We start from the raw sequence: 14,890 nt of genomic DNA on the forward strand, positions 1-14,890 counted from the left end.
GTGCACAGGCCGGCAGGCTCACTCACGAGTGCACTGACATACCATCAACTCACCAGTCACGAGTGAGTGGTGAGTAAGCCTTACAATCGGTTCATGCTGGCGAGTGCAAGTAAGCGTGATAGCCGCTAATGGTGAGCCTCGCTCCCGCTTACGAGTGTGAGCATTATTCAGCGCTCACCACTCTCGAATGTGAGTGCAATCACCACTCAGCATTTGGGATAGGTTAGCTGCGCTCGCCGCTCACAAGTGTGAGCGCCACTCAGTACTCGTGAGTTCTGCCGGCTGACACTGGCCACGGCTTATTGATATCACTGAAACTCACATGCTATACTTTTATACAAAAGTGCATTGCTGCTAAGCAAAACATTTAAATGAATGCGCAATGCATATCTGGGAGAAAAGTAAATAAAGTGACGAAATCGAGAAAAAATCTACAATAAGAATATAATTAAAAATTAGTTCAAAAATAGTGCGGGATAGTAATGGTGCGTAAAATAAGCACAAGAACACAGACACACTGTTATGAAGAATTGGTGTTGTATATCTTAAAAATAAATAAAACTGGTTGGAGTGACTATCCTTGATATACAATTACCGGAGAAATCTTGTCCGAGAAATGGCGACCATTTATGATAGTGCGTAATAAAACAAGAATAGCAACATCGACAAAACTAATTTAAACTGTTCAGTTTATTGTTTTATAGCCAATCATTGCCCGGAGATAATCTTTGTACCAAAATCGCCCTGCAGTGAAACGACCGAGGGCTTAACTGTCCGTATACCGAAAGGTAAAAATTTCCCAATAAGAAAACGTTATTCGGTTCCTTACCTTCCGTGGATTTTGGATTGTGTTATTTTGTTTGGTTCAACAGTTCGTTATCACAGTTTTTATTTGAGAGATTGGTGTACGTGACGTCATTTTTTTTGCAGGGAAGCTGTGTATCGCTAGTTCGTATGCACTTCATAGTCTCAAGGTCTATCAGCGCGATTCTTCAGAAGAATGCGCGTGGCTTAAGCGAAATTTTCTCTGATCTCGCCACATGGGCGTTCCCGTTCTTAGCTGCCATCAGAAAACGGCCGCAGCGGCGGGGATCAAATCGGTGTCCTGGAGATCAGCAGCACAACAGCATATCCACTGAGCTTCTGCTGCGGATTAACCACTAAACCTAACTAACAGGGTTAAATTAGAGTTATTCGTCAGCCACAGAAGCGGTTTAGTGCTGCTTGTCTATTGGTAACCATCGTGCACGACGAATTTGATCGGCATGCAGGGACGCCGTTTTTCATGTTCCGTCGTCCTGCATTGCTGCATTGGAGGTTTCCTAAACGCGTTCCAAGAGCCGTCCATTAGTTCCTTTCCCCACCGAGAATATGGTTCCCGTGGTCGGGAATTATAGTGACGGGCAACGCATGCAATGCATTTAAGGTGCAAGCACTCGCGAGTTACCGGCGATAACGCCAGCGATATCAAGGCGTACAGATGTTGCGTTTTCTGCCCGATGCCGATGTTAGTGCGCCACCGCCCACCGCGCAAAGACGCTCGCCACGTCTGTTCAGACGGCCGGCTGCCTTCGCTCGCCGAATAAGCTTCAGCTGCGGCACCCCGGAACGCTCTGACTACCCTCATTCCCGTGCTTGGAATTTCGTCCGTTTCACGTAGTTCACTGCCTGTAAACGCTGTGTGAATTGTTGGCGATACCTTCCTCGACGGGTGTGCGAGTTGTGCAGGGTATGTGTGGCAGTGACAGAGACATGATTCAAGCCTCTCTCCCCGTGGGCGTAACCACGCCGGATATTCGTCGGTGGTGCTGCGAAGTTTCCGTCGGCATCAGATGCCCTGTGAACTGCGGTGAAAGGAACTTTCCTGCGGTTTGGAGCCTTCAAAAGTGACATCTGGTTAGCTATACCCTGTCAACAGGAGGTGGTGGTGGGCAAGCTGTCCACAACAAACATTGTCTGCGTCGGGGGCAGCAGTGCGCTTAAGGTGTGTTTTTGTGTCAGTGACAGTGGTGATGGAGGAGACTGCAGCGGAGGAGAAACTTAGAGGACATGTTCCTGGAACTGGTCCATCGACTAATAATGATGAAGATACGACTAGTTTCCTGGCGAAGTTGTGTGCCACGGGCTAGCTCAGAGGATTGATCAGCATGGAATCAAGATTGCCGGTAAGCCTACTGTTTAAACCCTCGTTTTCTCCTGAATGAAAACAGCGTATAAACTGCTCTTGGGAATTTATCCCTTTGCGGCACGGCGTGTAAAATTTTGCACGCGACTTTTAAGAGCATTTTTGTGAGGTGCAATCGTCGCGTTCGCATTTCCCTCTTTACGAGATGGTTCTGCCATCTCGTGAATGCTGTGCCTTTACCATCCACAAATGCTTGACCAAAACAAGAGAGCAAGATGAATGCCTCGACATTCTACGGCGCGTCCAGTAGATGTTCTTGGTGTTACCTTTTCTGCCTAGCTAAAACGTTTATTAAAGCAAAACTGAAGCTGTTAGCCTAATCTATAAGAGCTAGAGATCGCAATACTGTGTATACGTTTTCTATTGTTCAATGGTTAGGAAGTGGTGGTCACGTTAATGATACGTTTTCGATTAAGGCAAGACCTAATTTATGAACTACTTATGAGGTCGAGTTTAAGGTTTTTGAGTGTAATTTTGGGTATCAAAAGCGTACACAGGCAGTTACAAATTTTTGTGACGGCTACATCCTAAGTGTCGGAAAGAGTTAATAATAGCCACAATAGCTGCGGCAAACAGATGAGCAAAATAGCAAGGTTTTTCTGTCTGCACTGTGTCCCCTTGTTGCGGTTCGTGTTGCGTGACTGAGTTTGTGAATTACCCTAGCATGCATCAGGAAATAACAATGTCAGCACTTCGTAAGTTTTCGTAAGGGCTGCAGTTGAGCCCTCTGTATTTTTTGCTATTCGAAACTGTTACTAATGAAGAAAATGACTCGTACAAACTCTCGCTGATATTTCAACATATCCAGATACATGGAACATACAGGCAGGGACCGAATATCCTGGCCCACGCGAGCGCTGACAAAAAACACCGCTGCGCCTTCTGGACGTTCGGCGCCCGCTGTCAAGACCGACACTTCGCAAATGCCCGTCCTTTCGTACTTGCTGGCACGCAAGTTTTCTCGCCTTTGGAAGCCACGCTCTATTGACAGAAAGAAACCACAGGGCGACGCCTTTGTAGCATCCTCTTCACCGAGACGACCAGTTTACGGCCAGATTGGCCAATTCACCGGCTTATGCGCATGTGTTTTTCGTGTTCTATTTATTCCTTGGGCAGATTTTTTTTTAATGCAATAGGAAAGCTAACCTTGTGTTGTTTGAATAATGAAGTCAAAAACAGCAAACATCCAAGAAACCATTCCGGATAGCGATAGATCACTCCGAAAGGGACAGATGCGCTAAAGCCGGAGCAATCGGTGCGTACGCAATGCCACATATACGTAATCAGAGCACATAATATGCTACAAAAGCATCGCTGCGCAACACGTTACTGACAATCAGAGCGTTGCGGCCCAAACCGAGAAAACTTGCGGGCCTGCGAGCACGCAAGGACGCGCATGCGCACCGTATCGGTCTCGACCGCAGGCGCCATGCCCCCAGATTTCGCAGTGCTAGTTTTCGCGACGCGCTCGCGTGGTCCGAAAAATTGTGTCCTCGATTGTACCATCGGCGTCAAATGAAACGCGAACATGAAAATATGAATCAGAACGTGCAAAATTGAAAAATAGTGTTCGTAGAATTCATTTAACGCCACGCTATTGGTATATTTGTTTTTGCAACTAAGCCACGCGTAATTTTGGCTTGCATGGAAAGAAATCGCGCTAATTGTGCGTTCAGGTTCATATTTTTGTGTTCGCGTTTCATTTGACGTCGATAGTGCATATCTCATTAACTGCTACCGATAACGCCGGTGACGCCGGGAAATGCCTAAGTTGGGATTTTAGGGCAACGTCACTGTGCCAGGCGAAGTGCTTCGTCAGCGGCGCGCAGACGCTTCGTCACTTATGTCCAGGCACGTGATTTCGTTTGCTTGACTTCGTTTGGAAGACCCTCCTTTCTTAGCTCCATCCCATCGCGAACGCGACCGCTCTTTGAGGGGGCCTTTAAACGAGATAGTCCCGCTTGGGCTACTTAAACCTGAAATTTTGCTCCGTCCGTCCCTCCTTCCGTCCGTACGTCTGTCGACAGCTTCTGAAAACTGTCGAATATATATGGACGACTTAAAAGAATAGCTTGATCGAGCTTTTCTGTTGAAACCGTAAAAAAACAATACAAAAACGAAAGCCAATGAAGAGACGCAGCTACTCTGCAGCAATAAAGTCGTCTTTGATAGATATCACTAGGGTTTCGCCTTCAAGGCACGTAACCAGGCCGAAGCGGCCCGAGGAACTTTTTTCTATTGCCTTTGCAACAGGAGTACATGAAATGACAGTACTTTTGAAGTTCTGTACGAACTCCAATTGACCTGGTATGCATTTGGAATGAGTGGTATAGAGCGAGCCCATACAAGGGCGTGTTATAGGCATAAAAAATTGCTCCACTATCCTGAAAGTTTCACTGCTCGAACATTGCCACCTTTGCAGGAGACCATCACTGATGTGCCAGTAGAAAGACGCATTCTTTCAACCGCTCTAGAAGGATGTGTTTCAATTAATTTGACGGGTAGTTTTAAGAACACGACATGTCACAGACAGACGTATCATAAAACAAAACAGTTCCATACCATATCGTATCAAAGCGTGGTAGGGAGGGGAATTTTCTTATCTTTGCATACGCCTTCAGTAGCCATACTTTTTAGCCTACCGTATAACCCGCATCAGAAGCGGAACAAATATACTACAATACATGTGACGCATGAGGAATGCAAGGTTACAAAAAATAACAATAAAACTGAGTGCTTGAAGTTACAACGCTGTCTTAATGGCAGCAAGTAAATTAAAATAGGACAGCCCTACAACTTCCAGCGAGTTCCGATTATTAACAGAGTTAAGCTAAAACGCGTAATTAAAGTCATTGGGACCACAGTAGCATTCTCTAATTTTATACATATGAACTCATTATACCTGCACATATTTTCTTAGAAACCGTTGTTTATACTAGCCTCCATTTTATGAAAGTAAATGTTATAAATAAACTTAAGTCTTAGTACTCCCCAGCTTGCTGAAAGTAGCTTCCAATCTTCCTGCAATAAAAGGCTCTTGGTAGTGTCGCTGCTACTTCTGTTTCTCTTACGTCCAACATCAGAGCTGCCCACAGCGACCAAGACTGGACGCACCGTTTATCAGCAGCCGCCAGACGCCGCTGTCAACCTGTCCACGCGTGGAGAGCGAGTGACAGCCTGGCGCAGATGAAGAGCACGTACAAATGGTGGCCCCAGAGTTGCTAAGGGTGCGATGGCACGTGAACGAAGTAATGACAAAAACGCATTGGCCATCGGAGCGCGTGGCCAGGAAGGTATACCCACTCCTCGCACCGCGATTAGCGCCCACCTTCTCTTCCATCTCACGCCTTGAAGGACACCGCCGTCGGCAGTTGGCAATGCCATCCGCACCGCTGACTGAACTAGCTTCTCATTTGCTTTTGCAGCTCTCATCTGGCACTGGTCTTCCCCGCACGTTTCTTCAGAATGACTACACCGGCCATAACGCCATTGCATCATCAGTTTTCGCGATTGGTTTCTGTTATTATTTTTTGTGTAATATTGTTACCCAACAGGCTGGTTCATTGCCTTCCATATAGAAGCGCTCGCCAATGGGCGCTTATAACACTCCGCGTCTTTTATATTTACTGTCCAGAAGGGGAAACCCTAGCGCTTTCTAGTGCCGGTACAATCACATCATAGCTCTCATTACTGATGGGAACGAGGCCAAATCACACATTTCCCTCTTTCGGCACTTGAAGCTCCCACTTTTTTCCCTTTGTTGCGGAGCCTTCCGCGAATGTCATGTTTTTGTAGTTATTTTGTGGTAATTATTCACGGCGCGTTTAAAATCTGCGCGGCTTTAAAGAGCACCACACTTGATAGCGAAACTCACTTCTCATGTGGCTGCCAGAGACACTATCACTGAAATAAACACGATTATGCTCGGCGATCTAAAGTGAAAAATGAAAGTGCCCAGCAACGCCAGAGTCGAGTATTGCTCAATTCACCTTTCCGCACTAACTTTCTGTTGCAACGGAGTTCCCAGCGGCACAACGAAGTTTGAGAGTAAAAAAAAATTGCGTTTGAAAGACCCTCTTTTTCCGCGTGACAGAAGATCTGAGGGGCGAATCCCATATCCCGATTAACCGCATCGCTGTCTCATTGATCTCCCTGTCGGCCGAGCTGAAAGAAGAAAATACGGCAAATAAAACGTGCCAGGAGGGAATATGTTTTACTTCAGACAGGCTTGAAGGCGACACAATTTAGTCAAATGCCAGTGAACGTAATAATTTGCTGTTTTTTAAGGTTCATGTTCTTGATTCTCATAATCACAAACCCGAACACACCAAAACAGAAACTGTTATTTTGATCCGGACAAAAACTGGAGATCTCATTTCACCGTCAACATCGTGGTGAATCAACCCCCCTTCTCCCACTTCCCCCCCATCACACACAAAAAAAAAGAGAGAAAGAAGATAGACACAGGCCAGTGTTCCTTTTCATCACTGGTAGAAAAGAAATAAAAACAAACCTACAATGAACGAAACTTTCGCGGGAAAAGTGTTGCTAAGCGTTGGCTCTCTGTCCCAACCTTGGTCGTGGCATGTAAACTGTAAGGAGTCAGTGCAAGCTTTCTGTTATGCCACAACGCGGTTCTAGAGTGGCTCTACCGAAAGTTTGGCCGTGCAGACGTCTCAAGATTCCTCCATCAAAACTGCATCATTTTGGTGGAGCTGCCACCTTGAGTCACCGGTTAAAGCTAGAAAGCACTGGAAACTGCTAAATTACAGAACAGCTGCACGCAAGGTTGCGGGTTCAGAAACCAGGCGAGGGTGATGCATTCTAACGAGAGCACCACTTACAGCCCTCATACAAAGGTTTTTGTAGAGGGAGATTCTTCAGACCTCTAAATCAAGTCTCAATTTGTCATGTTCACAAGTTCTAAATCTGTAACATATGAGAAGAATCGTGGTGAGATAGAGAGGCCAGATGAGCTTACCCATCCTCAACAGAAGCTACATTATTGAGTGTCATAAGACGGAGGTGATACCCTCTTCGGAAGATTTCTAACAAATTTACGGCACCTGTACTTTCACTGGTACGAGCGGTGTGTGTGCAGAAGCACATAGCAACCTTTATGGCATTGTTTCGAAGGACAGGCTCATGTACAGCCATAATTGTATAATTGGAAGAAAAAAAGAAACTCGCACTTTTTCAGAGACGCTTCTGCGTTTGCATAGGAAATGTTGAATAAAAATAGCGAAGAATTTCCCCGAGAATTCGTCAACGTTAATGACACCACCGTTCTGGAAGGCAATAACGCATGTACGATTCGTAACGCTTTACGTAATTGCTTTTGTAAGTCATTAAATTGGATATCACATTGTGGTTTTCAGTTGGGAACGCCAAAGGTTAGAAAGGACACAAGCTCTTCGGTTTTATATGGATTTTTAGGGGTTCATTAAGTGAATCATGACTGCGTTTAAAAATATATATTCTGCTGTGGTCTTCGAGGCTTTGCACGACGCCTCGTTAGAAACCATGGGCGGGCGCGATTAGTACGCGTGTATAAACGGGTCACTGTTGCATTTTCCTCCAGAAATAATGTATAACGTGCATGAAGAAAGAAATTTCAGGGTATTATGTTTGTAATTTGCTTAAATGATATAATAATCACCGATAGTACTGTAAAATAATTCGTTTGTGGGTACGACTTCTACTTCTTGTAGGAGCATATGCTAACAGTATTCACTAACTCAACTTCGATTAGAATGCATTAAACTGCAAATAGAATTTGTGGTTTATTACGTCCCTCCATATTAATTTCGTTCTCGAGAACGAAATTTACACTTCCAGTTTCGTGTAATCGGTAACCCTTCCAGTAACGCCGTCACGCCAGCAGGGCCACTCTGCTTCTGACAAAGACAAGATACAAGTGCGGAATTTGTCGTCGCAGCCGATACAGCGCCTAATTACTCCTCACGTTTACTCATTGCGGGGACAGGTTTTTAGTACATACAATCTCCCTCCCCCCTTTGTCTTCGCAGACCACCATTTGCATTCTATCTCATTCACTTATCTCAGATGGCTTTTTTGCCACACCTGCTTATTTTTTTCTTAAGTTCCCTTCATTCTTATGTTCTTAGTTCTATCTCAATCTGCCTCACTATAAAATCCGGCTCCAGTCTCCATGTCCTTTCAAGGCTGTTCTTATTCTCTCCGCGTTCCTATCCTTTCACCGAACTCCAGGAAGAACAGGGGGAGTCACGTGATATGAGACTCGCTCTGGCTCCCAGTTTTCCGCTTGCGTTACCAGCCGGCCTGTTGGTCTTCCAGCCAGCACCGCCGCGATGGCAAGATAAAGAAACTCGAGAATTATGCATGCCACCAAATTATTCAGGATAACGCTCTCGAGTGCGGTGCGCAACGCCTGCAGCCGCGAGACCCAGCACACCGTGCTAGAACTCGTCCGCTGTCCCAATCTGCCCAGCCGTCATGACCGGGGCGGCACGTGGTAACAATGAAGTCCCGAGCAGCTCCATGGGATGGGACTACAAAGGCAGCAAGGAGCGGGCGTGCAAACGTGCAACGCTGCAATGGAGGGTGAAAGTGAGTGTTGGTATGTAAAGGTGGGCTGGCAGGGAATGAGTTGATTTACATTATTCAGCACGGGTAATTCTCTTCCTCTTTAACAGGTTCAAAATAGTTCTCTAGCACGCATACATCGAAAACTGTCTTCAAGTCGAAATGCGCCGGTTAGATCGTACGAAATTGCACGCTGCGAAGCAAGCGTGGATTAGAATTAACGAAGCCAAGGGCTCCTTCCGTGGGACAATTATTTTTGACTCCCGTCACTCGTGCTGCTCAAGCGCCGTATTCGTTTCTTGGATCTCTCATCAACTGAAAAGGGTAAAAAAACAGGGATACAAAACTGAAGTGCTAGATTATCCTTGCGGCGGGCGGGTCACCATACGCCAGGCTACCAGTTTGTCATCCGGTGTTTCTCTTGCTTTTCAGTGACCCCATTGGGTTTCCCCTTTACCGAAGGGAGGCTGACAAGCCAGCTGCAATTCCGGTGTTCACTCCCAATCAGTCATCGACAGGGGTGATGGATATCTTCTTCCCCAAGCTTTGCCTACACCAATTACTTTTCTTCGGCGCCGGCCACAAGTTTTCTTAACCTCGCCAGGATCGTCGGGGATCGAAAACGTGGCTTCGTTGACTTCTTAAAAGTTATTCCAGTCTTTCTCTCTGGGTTTTCCCGCCGCCCCTTGCACGGCTTCCTTGTTTGTTTCTTCCAGTGGCCAGGCGAGTCCCGTTGCCCTCTTGAACCCAAGATCTATTTCACGATTCAGCAAAACGTAAAGGGTCTCTATCATCTCAAACCTACGCCACCGCCGCCAGAGAAAAGGAGCGTGAAATATTGATATCAGAAGATGCCTGTCTGCGTTCCGGGCGCCTTGTATCTATTGCTCCTTACCTGTTTAGAACACTTTGAAAACGGCGAAATGCGGCTATGCTGACAGGCGGGACGGGAGGTCTTTTCACGTTCAGTGGTATACATGCATAGGTTATGAAATTTTTATTTTCGGGTCAAAGCCTGTCCTTATCCATTATTCTAACTTTCTTTCAAGCAACTGGCACTGGATCTCTTATACGGCTTGCAGAGTTTGGTGATGTATATATTGAACGTGTTCGTTTTAGCCGACGAGCTTCTAAGTTAAGCGAGCAGTGAAACATTCGCCCAGCGAGACTGACCGGAAATAAATTATATTGACTTTGATATTTGGCTTACATCAATCACAAACCCCTATCGATCCTCACATCACTCGTTCCGTTTCTTTTTTTATCGCTTCAGTCTTGAGTTTTTCTTAGCTGTCGCCTCCGGTCCGTGAAGTGGGCAAAATTGAGCTGGCGACGTGGCGTGAACGCGACCCTCAAGAAAGTTTTAAAGTGGGTGGAAGCGGCATTGAATTTCAAAGCAGACACCCCGGCGGAAATTGGCACGAGACATCGAAGCAGGCCAATTCATCTTGACGCCATGGAGAGCAGGTATGAAAAGCGTGGCACCAGAAAGATCAATCTGTCGGAGCAAACTCGCGTAACAGATTCTGGACTGTGGTGCTGGAACGAGCTCGAGGTTTGAGTGGGCAATTAAAAATGTCATATGAGGCGTGGAATCACGAGTTGAATAGTCACACAACTATGTTCAAGCATGCAACTCGGTGAAAGCATGGTTTAAATCAGTGTGTGTACCGAAAAAATACCGGTTGGGTTGCGGTCCGGGTTCGGGTCAAATAACTTCGTTCCGTTTCAAGTTCCAGTCCGACTAAATTACACACCGAACCAGTTCGTGAACCGGTTCACATGCCTGAACCAGTTGGCGAACCGGTTCAGAAAGAATAATTATAATTATTGCGAAAAAAAGTTTACTTTGTAGTAAGGTAACCTAACCAAAAAAGCACAAATTCGGTTTTTTCAAAAGGTGGCTTTGTCCCAATGGCAGCTTTAAACAGTTGGGGTAAATATTCTTGCAAACGAATGGATTTGTTGCCGTTCACCAATCATGTTTTGTCCCAGCCCTTATGACGTCAGAGAGGGCCACATTTCTGCAATTGGAAGCCGCCTACCAAAGCAAAAGAGGTCTGGGAGATTTACCTCGCGTTTTTTTGTCATCGCACGTCTTCATTGCTAACATGCAGTAATGCAGTGTTAACCCTTTCAGCCCTGCATTTTTTTTTTCAAGCAAGAATTGATTTTCTGTGTATTTTCGTAGTGTATTGGACCTCGGAAGGGTGAAACGAAAAACTTAGCCGATAGTGCAAGTAATTATTGATTTACAGGAATGACAACTAATTAGGTTATAAAAAAATTAATTTCTTTTTTTGGTTTTCCTAAACGCTACGACTTTCTGAGCCTACAGAAAAAATTACTCCCAGCTCCCCTCGCGGGAACCCCTGTGTAGATTCGACGCATAGGGGGTTCCGTTGTTGTTTCCGCTAGGTTGATTCTCCCATCACGTGAAACGTGCCGTGAACCCCCTGCCGCGGCTATGACGCAACGTGGCGCGGCTATGACGCAACACAATCCAATCCAATCCAATCCAATCCAATCCAAATCCAAATCCAATTTAAATCCAATCCAAATCCAAGCCAATCCAATCGAATCCAAACCAATGCCCCTCGCGAGAGAGTGTTCGCTATCGGAGAGGGGAGGGGGTGAGCGGCGGAGAGCGCAGCTCGCGCGGCGAGGAGAATGGGGGATGGGTGTGGACGGACAACGACAACGCCGTATGGAGGGACAAGGCGAGTGAATGAGATGCCGTCGCATCTAAAATTAGGCTGGTAGTGCAAGTATTTACTTATTTATGGGCATTTTGACAAGCCAAGATTTCAGTTTTCTTACCCACACCGTTGTCATACCCTGCTTCCACTGGAGCTGATTCTTTTTCATAGCGTTCAGCTTCGCCAAAACACACCAATGGTGAGGAATATCGCAAGAGGCATCCTTGAAGAACTCTTGCCCAAAAAACTAACAGCTTTGATTTCGTTCGCAAGGTGCTCGAGGATATTGTGTGCAGTTCCGTCAAACGATGACACCTGGGCCGAAAGCGTTAAATCGGGTTTTCGACATTACGGTCGATCTGACGTTGGGTAGTTTATGATCTGAAGGTTTTTCAATAATTCCTTTCTTCTTTTAGTGAGACCAATGTTTTGCAGGACAGGAATAGCACAGAGCGAGTTACAAAAGGCTATTTTTTCACGTAATGTCACGGTTTATTTTGCTTTCATAATTGCTTTGACGCGGAGGCAGATGCAGCTTGGGAACAGCACCGACCACAGTCCTAGGTGACTTCGGTATGGAGCTACCTTTCACGCCTAGGAAAAGAAAATTTACCTACCTTTTTATACTCCTAAGCGTCTACAAAAATGGCACAGAAATTCTGGTAGATGCATACTAATGCGCAAACATTCTTTCCAAAAGCTCTCTTACGTAAGAAGCCTCTGCAGAGTCGGCTTCACCGATATACAGAAATGAATTGGTGAGACAATACTTTACCAAGGGTAATGTAAACAGTTTTATATCACAGTATAAAAGCGCCGAGTGTCTTTCTGCATCCTCAGTAATTATAAAATGCAACAATTATTCACTTTTCGGGTGTGAGTTAATGTTTCGCGGTGGAACAGTCTGGTGGCCTACTGGTCCATCTACATGTTTGTTTATTGCACGGATTTTTAGATGCTACGCATCTCTTTGACTATCCTTGTCCCTCCATCCATCCGTAGTCCGCACGCCTCTCCCCATTCTCCTCGCCACGCCAGCTGCGCGGTAACGCCGCTCTCACCGCAGCGCCATCTTGCGTTAGCGCTCGCTCCCCTCGCCATTCCAGCTGTGCGTCAGCGCGCGTTAGCGTTCGGTTAACACAAGCGCATGCGCTACTCTCTCTCAATCCCCTCACCGTTAACGCGCGGTACATATAAACGCGATAACTGCGCCGCTCCGCTCAGTCGCTCCACCGCCGCCGCTCCGATGACATCCGATGACCACCGATGATTTGAATGGAGAGTAACAGGTCTGCTACCGCGATGGTCGGCGCAACCGTAACAAGCACCTCCCAGATGCTTCGCATCACCCCATGGTTGCCCCCCGCAGAAAGATGTGGTCAGTTTTTTCGTCAACCAGGCAGTGGGTGACTTCTGCCTTAGTTCAGCCAGAGAACACATAGAATTGGATTATGAAATCGCTATGCGCTATTGACTTGAGAGACCTTAATATTCTCCACGCGATAGATCACTCAGCAAAATTCAGCAAGTCAAGTGGAGCCGGCTCCAGACTAATACATTCTGTAACCCCTATGACTATCATGGTCCTATCCAAAAGCTTCTTGACCCGACTTCTTCTTGTGTAATGCCGAACCAGCAGATTTAGCCCATATTTTCTATGGCCGTCTCCAAATACGCCCCTTCTAGCATATATTTCATACTGTAAGATGCTCTGCGGTCGACCAGCAGAATGTCTTACTCGACGGTGTAAACGATTCCGAAGATGATGCTACGTAAAGGAGAAAAATCGCCATATGACCTTTGCAGCGCTATTATCAATGGTCGAAGCGTTCTGTCGCGAACCGGTAACCGTTATTTGTTTTTTGGTTCAGTTCCGGTTCTGGTTCAACGTGCTAAAAAAATAAGGGTTCCGGTTCGGGTTCAGTTCCGGCGAGAACATCAGTTCAGTTCCGGTTTTTAGTTCCGTTCGGTTCCGGTTCGACACCATGCTTTAAATATTTGAACGGTTAGCAATGGGATGCACGTGACTGGAGTACGTAAGCAATATTTCTCACCTGTTTCGCCCGTTTTGCACGTTCCAGTCTTTGTCGTAGTGATGAAATAGCCACTGACCGACGGTTTGAAATGAATCGTTATCATTAAAAGACGGTGCTGCCTTTCTGGTGCATCACTTCTGGCTGCACTGGCGGATTTTAGTTGGGGAAGAAAAAGGGGGGGAGGGGGTTCTGGGATAAGTATAGAGGCCACCGTGCGGATGGTCAGCGTCTCTCTCCGGAAGCCAGCTGAATACGTAATTGAGGGTGCTTGAGGCGGCTCTAACTCATCGCGTGCTGGGGTTTCCTGTGTCTGATGGTGCGAAAGCTGCTGTACAAAGAAAGAGTAAACATTCCCCTCCGTCATTCAAGAAGACAAGTGGAGCCAGATCTGTCTATTCCTCTGGTGAGCTGAGGACCCGAAGTTTGTTCTCCACTTGCAAATTATACAACCGGCCTTCGCGCGTTTGTGCGGGTATGTACTATTATGAGCAATATGAAAGGGAACACAGGAACGCATAGAAAACACCCTCAGACCCAGCTATGCGTGATACGCAGCGGCCGCCATCGGAAACAAAGTGGAAAGGGGGACGCTGTTCTAACAACTGTTCCCATTCCCGCCGTGCGTCTTATCGGCTGTCGGACGATACCATATTATCGGCGAAATGACGTAAGCTGCTGCTTTATAGAAATCCCAGCGTGGTGGGAGTGCCAACAGTTAGTGGAAGAGCTCCCTCCTTCCCCCTTTGATTTTCGCAGCGCCATCCGCGTATCACTCCGAGCCTGTTTCGAGGCTGTTTGCCACGCGTTCCTGTGTTCCCTTTCATATTGCTCATAATAGTACGTGCCTGCTCAATCAAGAAGTTTTGACCACATTTTTAATTACCACATTCCTTCAAATTTAATAAAATTCGGAAACTTTCTCAGTGCGCATTCCCTGTTCATGATGTCATCCAAAAGAGAAAAAAAAAGGTTGGTACGAAATGTGGGCAAGTTCACAATTATTCTCGCCTGCCCTGGCGAGAATAATTGTGAACTTGCCCACATTTCGTACCAAACTTTTTTTCCTCGCCTGCCCTGGCCAGCCCTCCCTCGCATTCCAAGCCATTGTGACCCCTTATTGGCCTTCCCCCATTTGAGTCAGCAGGAAGAGATCGCCTACTGGAGCACTTTCTGCACTTGCTTCTTCACTCATGGGCTATATGTGCGGCACTGGCTCTCAGTGTCGGCTCCGACTAGTGATGCGAAACAAGAGTGACGGTAACGAAGGCGGCAGTCAGTCACCGTCTCTCAGACGACAAAAAGGCGATGGAGAAGAAGACGCAAGTGTTTAACTGGATACGGGAGGAGGCGGCATTGAATTATAAATGCCCAGCAAGCACCTTAGCTCGCAGTATCGATACAGA

The 14,890-nt window shown here is 46.5% G+C and overlaps 1 long non-coding RNA gene across 1 annotated transcript in view; it reads left to right on the forward strand.

The window, feature by feature from the left end:
• Nucleotides 1-1,073: 1,073 nt before the first annotated feature.
• The window catches only part of LOC144180381 (uncharacterized), a 362,631-nt gene continuing 348,814 nt past the window's right edge, over nt 1,074-14,890 (forward strand). Inside the window, exon 1 of the long non-coding RNA XR_013324387.1 lies at nt 1,074-2,165. This is a non-coding gene — a long non-coding RNA (uncharacterized LOC144180381). The remainder of the gene's footprint in view (nt 2,166-14,890) is intronic.

Source organism: Haemaphysalis longicornis, unplaced genomic scaffold (genome assembly GCF_048455015.1).
Source record: "Haemaphysalis longicornis isolate Haplotype H1 unplaced genomic scaffold, Haemaphysalis longicornis Haplotype H1 scaffold_4, whole genome shotgun sequence".
NCBI lineage: Eukaryota > Metazoa > Arthropoda > Arachnida > Ixodida > Ixodidae > Haemaphysalis > Haemaphysalis longicornis.